Here is a 7,257-nt window from a genome sequence, read left to right as displayed (position 1 = left end):
GTGTATTTTTTTTGTCATTAACCTTTTTCGGACCACTTATTTATTTATTTTGGTGACGATCCGACCTCCATGCTGCTACTCTGTTTCAAACTGCATCCACCAAACAATATGATTTATCTCGACCTCCCCAAAATAACCAAAATCTGACACGGTGTGAGATGTCTTTTTTAGCTGTTCTGTTGTCATTTCCTGCGATCTTCTTCATAAAGTCAGTCAAAATGAATGAATGAATGGGCGTTTCTTTGACTATTTATAGACAAATACGTGAAATTACGTGAAGCCTGCAAAAGCTGCACCGCATTTCGAGTCGATTGTGATTTATAAAGGGAAACCGGCGTAGGGAGTGGCGTACGCACTTTCCTCGCCGGTACGTAATGTTCCATCCATCCATCCATCTTCTCCTGCTTATCCGTGGTCGGGTCGCGGAGGTAGCAGTTCCAGCAGAGAGCCCCAAACTTTCTTTTCCCTGGCCACATCAACCAGCTCTGACTGGGGGATCCCAAGGCGCTCCCAGGCCAGCGAAGAGATATAATCCCTCCATCTGGTTCTAGGTCTACCCCTTGGTCTCTTCCCAGCTGGACGTGACTGGAACACCTCCCTAGGGAGGCGCCCAGGTGGCATGCTAACTAGGTGCCCGAACCACCTCAACTGGCTCCTTTCGACGACACGTAATGTTCGGTGAATCGGAAAATTGCGGAACATTTATGTACCTATTTTTCGGATTTCTACTACGTAAGCAACCTTCCCACGTCAATCCTACGCACGGCGTTATACATGAGGCCCATGATCTCCTCAGCAGAGGCCTTCCTTTTGTTGGTCCTGGACTCGGCAAAGTGAAAGAAAACACAGGCATATCGCTTTTGTCTTCCTCTTAAAGTGTCGCACAAGGGTGACAGAGTTCAAGCTTTTAAATTTTTAAATAGAAAGTGATTTATTTTCATTGTATAGTGGTGTTTGCGCTAAAAAATGAATTTACCTTATCTCTGACACACACTTAGAGGCTTTTCTTCTCACAAGGGCAATAGAGATACTGAGTCTGTAATCACATGAGCATGCTTCCCAGACTGCTCTCTGCCACAGTTCTGCTCTCTTCTTCTTCGAACGCGTGTTCCCATATGGTGAGGGATGATTTTAATAATGATGCTTGTCAAGAAGATGATGATTGACACCTGCTTCCCCCACCCACAGATTGCCAGAAGACAGCGAGCAGTGTGAAAGCCTTATTCCTCTACACAGCGTCTCCCCCAGTGAAGGAAGCTTCTGCTCGTGATCCAGCAGCCAACACAAGTAAAGGATCATTCCGATGTTCAGATGCATAAATCAGTTCAAAAGAAATCTTACCCTTGGAAAAACATGAACAATTCCAAACTTCCCAAAAAACAATTTAAAACAATGTTGTTATTACTGTTATTCCTGGTTTGATTTTTGTGTCAAGTTATGATGAACAAAAAAATATTTTTTTAAATCAAGAGCAATAATTCGATACAGTATAGTAAAACAAGCCTTTGCTTAAAAACTGTGGCAATATTTTTAGTAACTGCATCCTCTGTATTTTTGAAAATCACAAGGCTGAATGAATGCATGTTTATGTAAACCAGGGATGAACTGACAAAAATGACAGATGATGTTCCTAATCACAAATCCAGAGTTCTTATCAACTCTGCTTTTACCCTGAGCTTTACAAAGGCTTTTAGATATTTAGGTATTGGCCAACGTGGAAGTTAGCATTGCCAGGACTGCCTCGACAAAAAGCAATGTGATTTTTCCATGGAATTTAGAATACAGCAAAAAATAAGATCTGTGTCCAACACACTTTTATGATAGTTAAATGTTTAATTCAGCAGGATTATCTCCACTTATTAACACCACTTTTTGATTTTTAAAGCGTAAATGCAATCTCCAGAAGTAAAAAGCTATTGTTGGGCTATAAAGGAACTACAACACGGTCACATGACTTCACATTAACACCGCGAAGCTAATTGCGGCTAATTTTTAGCGTGATTTAGAAGTGTTATTTAGACACTTGTTAGCAACCGCTGTTATATTGACACATGGAGGCTCCAGACATTCACCAGTGCGGTATTTACTGACGGAGAACAAAACATATAAAGTGTAGCAGCTGCATCCCCACGGTTAGACGAGAGGAAGCATCCCCACATCCTTCCTTTCCTTGGCCTTCAGGGCGTGCTACACCCTTTGTTCTCTTTGGGAGACGGCCAAGACTGTCAACCGGAGGGTAAGAATGTCCTTGGGGCATGCTCTGCCGGACCCCCCCGAAAGGGACTGTGGTCCATCACCTACAGTCTCTCAAAATCCTGTTGAAAACACTGTAGGAAAACACTGTAGTAGTGCAATTGACCCTGAGCTGTATTAGAAAGAACAGCTTTGTTGGATGGGATGGTGAGTTGCAAGAGTACCTGGTGTGGCTAAAATGGAAAATATCCTGCCTTACCTTACTTTGCCTGTCACTAGTCCAGCCCCCCCTGTCGGAACTATAACTATGCTGTGAACTACCTGTCTGCAGAAAATGTCAGAAACACAACTCCAAATAAGGGCTTATGTTGCTTCATGTCTGCTTAATCTGTTAATAGGCAAGAGTTTGTCAGCACATTACTACAGAAACGTCTTAAGGTGATAACATGTCAATGCTTTGCTCTCAAATGCACCCAAACGGCCAAACACATTTTAAGGCAACATTTGATTAGGTTTGCATCCCAACACTAGGATTTCTGCATCAGTCGATGTCTCCTCCCTGCTTCTCTCAGTTGTTTTTCTTTGAACATCTGTCTGCGCCCGGAGTGTTTGGACATTGTGCTGAGTAAGAGGGACAGGAGACAAGCAGGGCAGGATGACCCTCACGTAAATATTTAGCATCTGAGATTGGCCGCCCACTTTGCAAAGTCTGGGTCTGTTCACGACTCGCAGGTTTAGTCAAGCTTATCTCAGCGGCCTCCAAAGCCACACAGTCATTTCCAGCAACGCAGACAGATTCTGCACTCAGCATGAGGTTCTGAAAGAGCCGTCAGTGGAGAATGAAGGAAGTGCAATTTAGGACGAACTTAAGCCTGTCTGGGTGTGAGGTTGCGAATGGAGGAGGCAGCAATAGTATGTGTGTGCACGTCTGTGTGTCCGCTTGCACAAAAGTGAGCTTGAAACTCGGGATTATTAATTGATTAACCTTTTGATTATTATTTCCAGGTAAAGGAGGTAGTGAAGTGCACATTACATGCTCAGTACCTGACCATATTGCAGTTTTAATGATGGGAAAATAAGAAAAACATCAAATCCCCACAACAGAGAAGCAGGGACTGCCCAATGTTTGGCAGATGATTAACATTTAGAATGGACCTTGGTAATACTGAGGTCTTCAGAGTGTAAAGGATGTGGCTTTTTCATATTTCATATTTGGGGAATTTCATTTCCACAGTGCAAACGTTTAAATGTTGTCTCAAAGTCTTCTCTACACTGCCAGGAATTTCTGAAATCTTTATTTTGTTCAATTTAAGTCAAATATGAAATATTGCATCTTTAAACCAATAGAGTCAGCTGACTAAGGCCCAATCCCAAACCACACCCTACACCTACACACTCCCCCTCCGTGACGGAGTGAACTCCGTGGAGTGACACATGAGGCTCCCTCCTGTCAGATGGAGGGAGTAAATACAGCGGCAAGCTTTGGGACAAACTCCCCTCTCTCCGGCAGAAAAAGGAAATGCCGTAACTGTATGTAACAATGGTTTCAAATCAACATCTCTTTGAGAAAACATGAATAACTAAATTAAAACTCCAAACATATTTCATTGTTACTTTTTTGTAAAACTCTTTTAGTTTTAAACCTGATGTTTATAAGCTTCTTAGTTTTTGCAACAGTCAAATAAATATACACAACTTTATAATAAAATGCACACATTTACCTTTTTTCTAGACTAAACACAGGTATGATCCTAAGTTAAAACATATGAGGTTATCATGAGGTTGTTAACATCGCAGTTTATCTGTGGATGTTTGCTGGAACTACTTGTTAACAGCGTGTTTCCTGACGGACACACACAGCGTCGAGACCGGTCAGGTAGAGACCGGTCTCAAGTCAGCACCGATGCAGACTCGCGGGGCTTGATAGCCCACTCCCCCTCCAGACCGCTAATGATAGGACTACCTGCTTATCAAAAGACACCTAAATAATAAGCGTTGCTATGCAACCGGGTGAGGCCGCAAAGTATAGCGCAGCATTATGCATTTGTTTACATGCCCACCGGAACCCCGAGGCATTACCAACAGATCAACGCACAATCAACCCATACAGGACATCTCTTTCTCCACATTAAGTGTTAGCCATTATAATTGACTATTCTTGTCTGTCACATACTCTTTTGACTGTCACAAATTAATTGACAATTTTTTAAAGCACCACATATAATTGTGCACCCCTATATGTCTGTAGATTAATATTTATAAATTATTTATACTTATATATTACACTAGCCTGAATTGTTTTCTCAGTTTTCTCATACTTGCTTTCTTATTTGTCTCCAAAGGTGGTGAATGTGGATCTCTGAGCTGACAATCTGGATCTTTTCAGAGACATTGAACTACCCCAGTGCCTCCTTTAAATCTATTTTCTACAGTGTTGAGACGTCACAAACATTTCTACAAGCTCTTTTTGTATTTCCATGTTCCAGTCATCACAGACATGAGACTTTTCCTTTAAAAGATTTTCACGTTATTCCTTTGTAAAAAGAAACCTAATGGTTCTCAAGGTGCTGGACATTAACAGTGATTACCATATTGTTATGTGACCAAATGAAACGGTACATTTTAAACTTGATCATAACACTAACAGAGATACAGTAACTTTGTGTGTTTTAAAAATGTGTGAGTTCCGAGTTCACACAACATTTTTCAGGAGCTGTTCTGTTCTGGATGTTGTCTGTCTGTTGAAGCCTTGCTCCTTCTTTGTTAAATATTTGTGTGAAGCAGACACATTTTCACAAATGACAATCTGTAAGACGTTGATTCGGTTGACTTTTTGACGGAGAAAGCTTGCTTTTTTATATACCAGCAGTGTAATCAACTTCATATGGTAGTCATAAAAACAGCACAGTGATGACGTCATCTTACTCAGCCTCGGCAGCTCGGGTGAAGACCAAACCTTTCAGAGTAACCTGCATTACTTTAGAGCTCCAGTTACACAATCCTGATAGAATTCAAAAGTTTAAAGGGAAAGTTGGTATTGTTTAAGGTGGGGCTGTATAAGGCTCTATCCATAGTCAGTGTATCACCTTCAGGAGATGGAGGAGAAGCTGTGCATACTGATAGCACTGTCATTTTTTGTCAAATGCAGTGCATTGCTACACTGCTCGTACTCCTGTCTGATCTCCACACTGCGTCTACTGTAGGACATGCACTGCCTATGGAGAGCCAGCTCATACAACCCCACTTCTAACTATCCCTTTCAAATCTGTCAGTGCAATCCTGCGTTATTTAACATTTGAGTCTCTCTTTCACTGAGACAAACTGAGTCTGATATGAAGAATAATTCAAACCCACTACAGCTGAATAAAGAAGCAACACCAGCTTCACCAGCACTTTGTTTCAGTGATGAATCATGAAGACAAACTGTGATTGAGACATAATCCTTGTCTTTGAATATGAAGTCATGACAAGTCTTTAGCTATAAGCTACAAAGGCCTTGCTGCAATAACGTGTGTCTATTGTATGAACAGATTCCTTTTCATAATGGCTGTAAATACTGTACACAGTAGTATCAGTTTTGTTGCATTTCAGATAACCACTACAGATTCCTATCTGAGATTGTGTATCATTTGTATATTGTATGTGTCATTGTTAATGAATTGTACCAGAGGAAATGTTTGCAGCCAAATTGTTGTACTGAGATTGTATCACATGGAGTGGAAGGTTGTATATGATCCTTTTCTTTCTTCAGCAAAAAAAGATGTATTTACTGCCTGTGATTTCATGTGATGAGAAACAAATGTTTCTTTAAGCAGCCTCAGTGTGTGTCATAGAATCCAGGATGTTAACACTAAACAGTTGAAGGTAAAGTGTCCATGTTATTCCACATCCTGATAGAGGTCAGATATTTTTCTTTTAATGGAGTGTTTATTGCACTCAGCGTTGACTGCACGTATGAAGTGGCGGAAGTAATAAGCGGTCTTTGGGGAGGAACTAACGGGACCACATTTCTCTTGTTCATTATTGAATCTGCTATGTTTTTGCCAATCAGTCAAGTACAAAAGCTTTTTAGGATGATTAGTTTGCTCAGATGTCTGCCTTGACATTCTTTTTTTATTTTCATCTTTTGTCAACGGTGCTTGTGGAATCATAGATATGATTAGATTTCTTTCTCCTGTTCTTCGTCTTTTTTTTCTGAGAAATGTCTTTTTCCTTAAAGTTCAAATGAATGTTATAAAATGTAAAAGAAGGCTGTAATAGTAGCTTCCCTTGTATCAACCTCAACTCTTGAAGTCTGTTTTCATACTTGCACTGCACTATTAAACAAGTCTTTTTAAATCTCTGTTAAATGGCTTATTTCTGTTGGACCTCTACAGTAAGAGACAGTTCATGTTGGTAAGGTGTTTCTGTAAGGTGACCATGCAATCATGAACAGGTCAGTGGCGCGGTACATTGCAGTCGCGGCATTAGATGGTGAACATTGCTAACACTGTATGTGAATGTTTTAGGGTAAACATTATACCTTACCATTTTCCCTTGTGAGCCTTGAAATAAGGTTTCAAAGGGAGGTCAAATCAAAAACTTTTATACAAAAAAAATGACAGTGGTCAATGAAAAACTGAAAGAATTTTACAATATGGCATCTCAAAATTGGTTTTAATTCATCTAAAAACTTAATAAATCACATTGTTATTTTTCTGCTAAAAAAGAAAATGTATTCAATATGAAAAATGTGCGGAAAGCTGTATCCAATGACAGAGAAGCAGAGCCCTGTTCACACACATTCACCTCTTCAGGGCAACTCATCACATACTCGTCACAAAAGCATGCAATGTTCTCCTTCAATATGCTCTTTGAAAACATTTCTAAAGAGAGCTTCTTTATTTCCTTCAGTGGATAGTGGAGCAGTATGGTTATTCATTCAGCTAATAGAAGCCAAAAAAAAGTCTTGTGGGGGCTTATATAGGCTAGTTGCACAAGATGGCGTCTATCAACTTCCGGCGGCTGGGTGTGAGCCTGAGTACTTCCTGTCTTCGGTGTGGAGTTGTTTGGGGAGTTAGCGAT

At 40.5% G+C, this 7,257-nt stretch overlaps 1 long non-coding RNA gene across 1 annotated transcript; it reads left to right on the top strand.

The window, feature by feature from the left end:
* The first annotated feature begins 641 nt into the window (after positions 1–641).
* LOC104951863 (uncharacterized) lies at positions 642–6,531 on the top strand. The gene is made up of 2 exons (XR_799067.1): positions 642–1,287; positions 4,536–6,531. It is a non-coding gene; the product is annotated as an uncharacterized lncRNA (long non-coding RNA).
* The last annotated feature ends 726 nt before the right edge of the window (positions 6,532–7,257 follow it).

This window comes from Notothenia coriiceps, unplaced genomic scaffold (genome assembly GCF_000735185.1).
Source record: "Notothenia coriiceps isolate Sejong01 unplaced genomic scaffold, NC01 NC01_scaffold00019348, whole genome shotgun sequence".
Lineage (NCBI taxonomy): Eukaryota > Metazoa > Chordata > Actinopteri > Perciformes > Nototheniidae > Notothenia > Notothenia coriiceps.
Note: the sequence above shows the minus strand (reverse complement) of the source record. Positions and strands in the feature narration are given on the sequence as shown.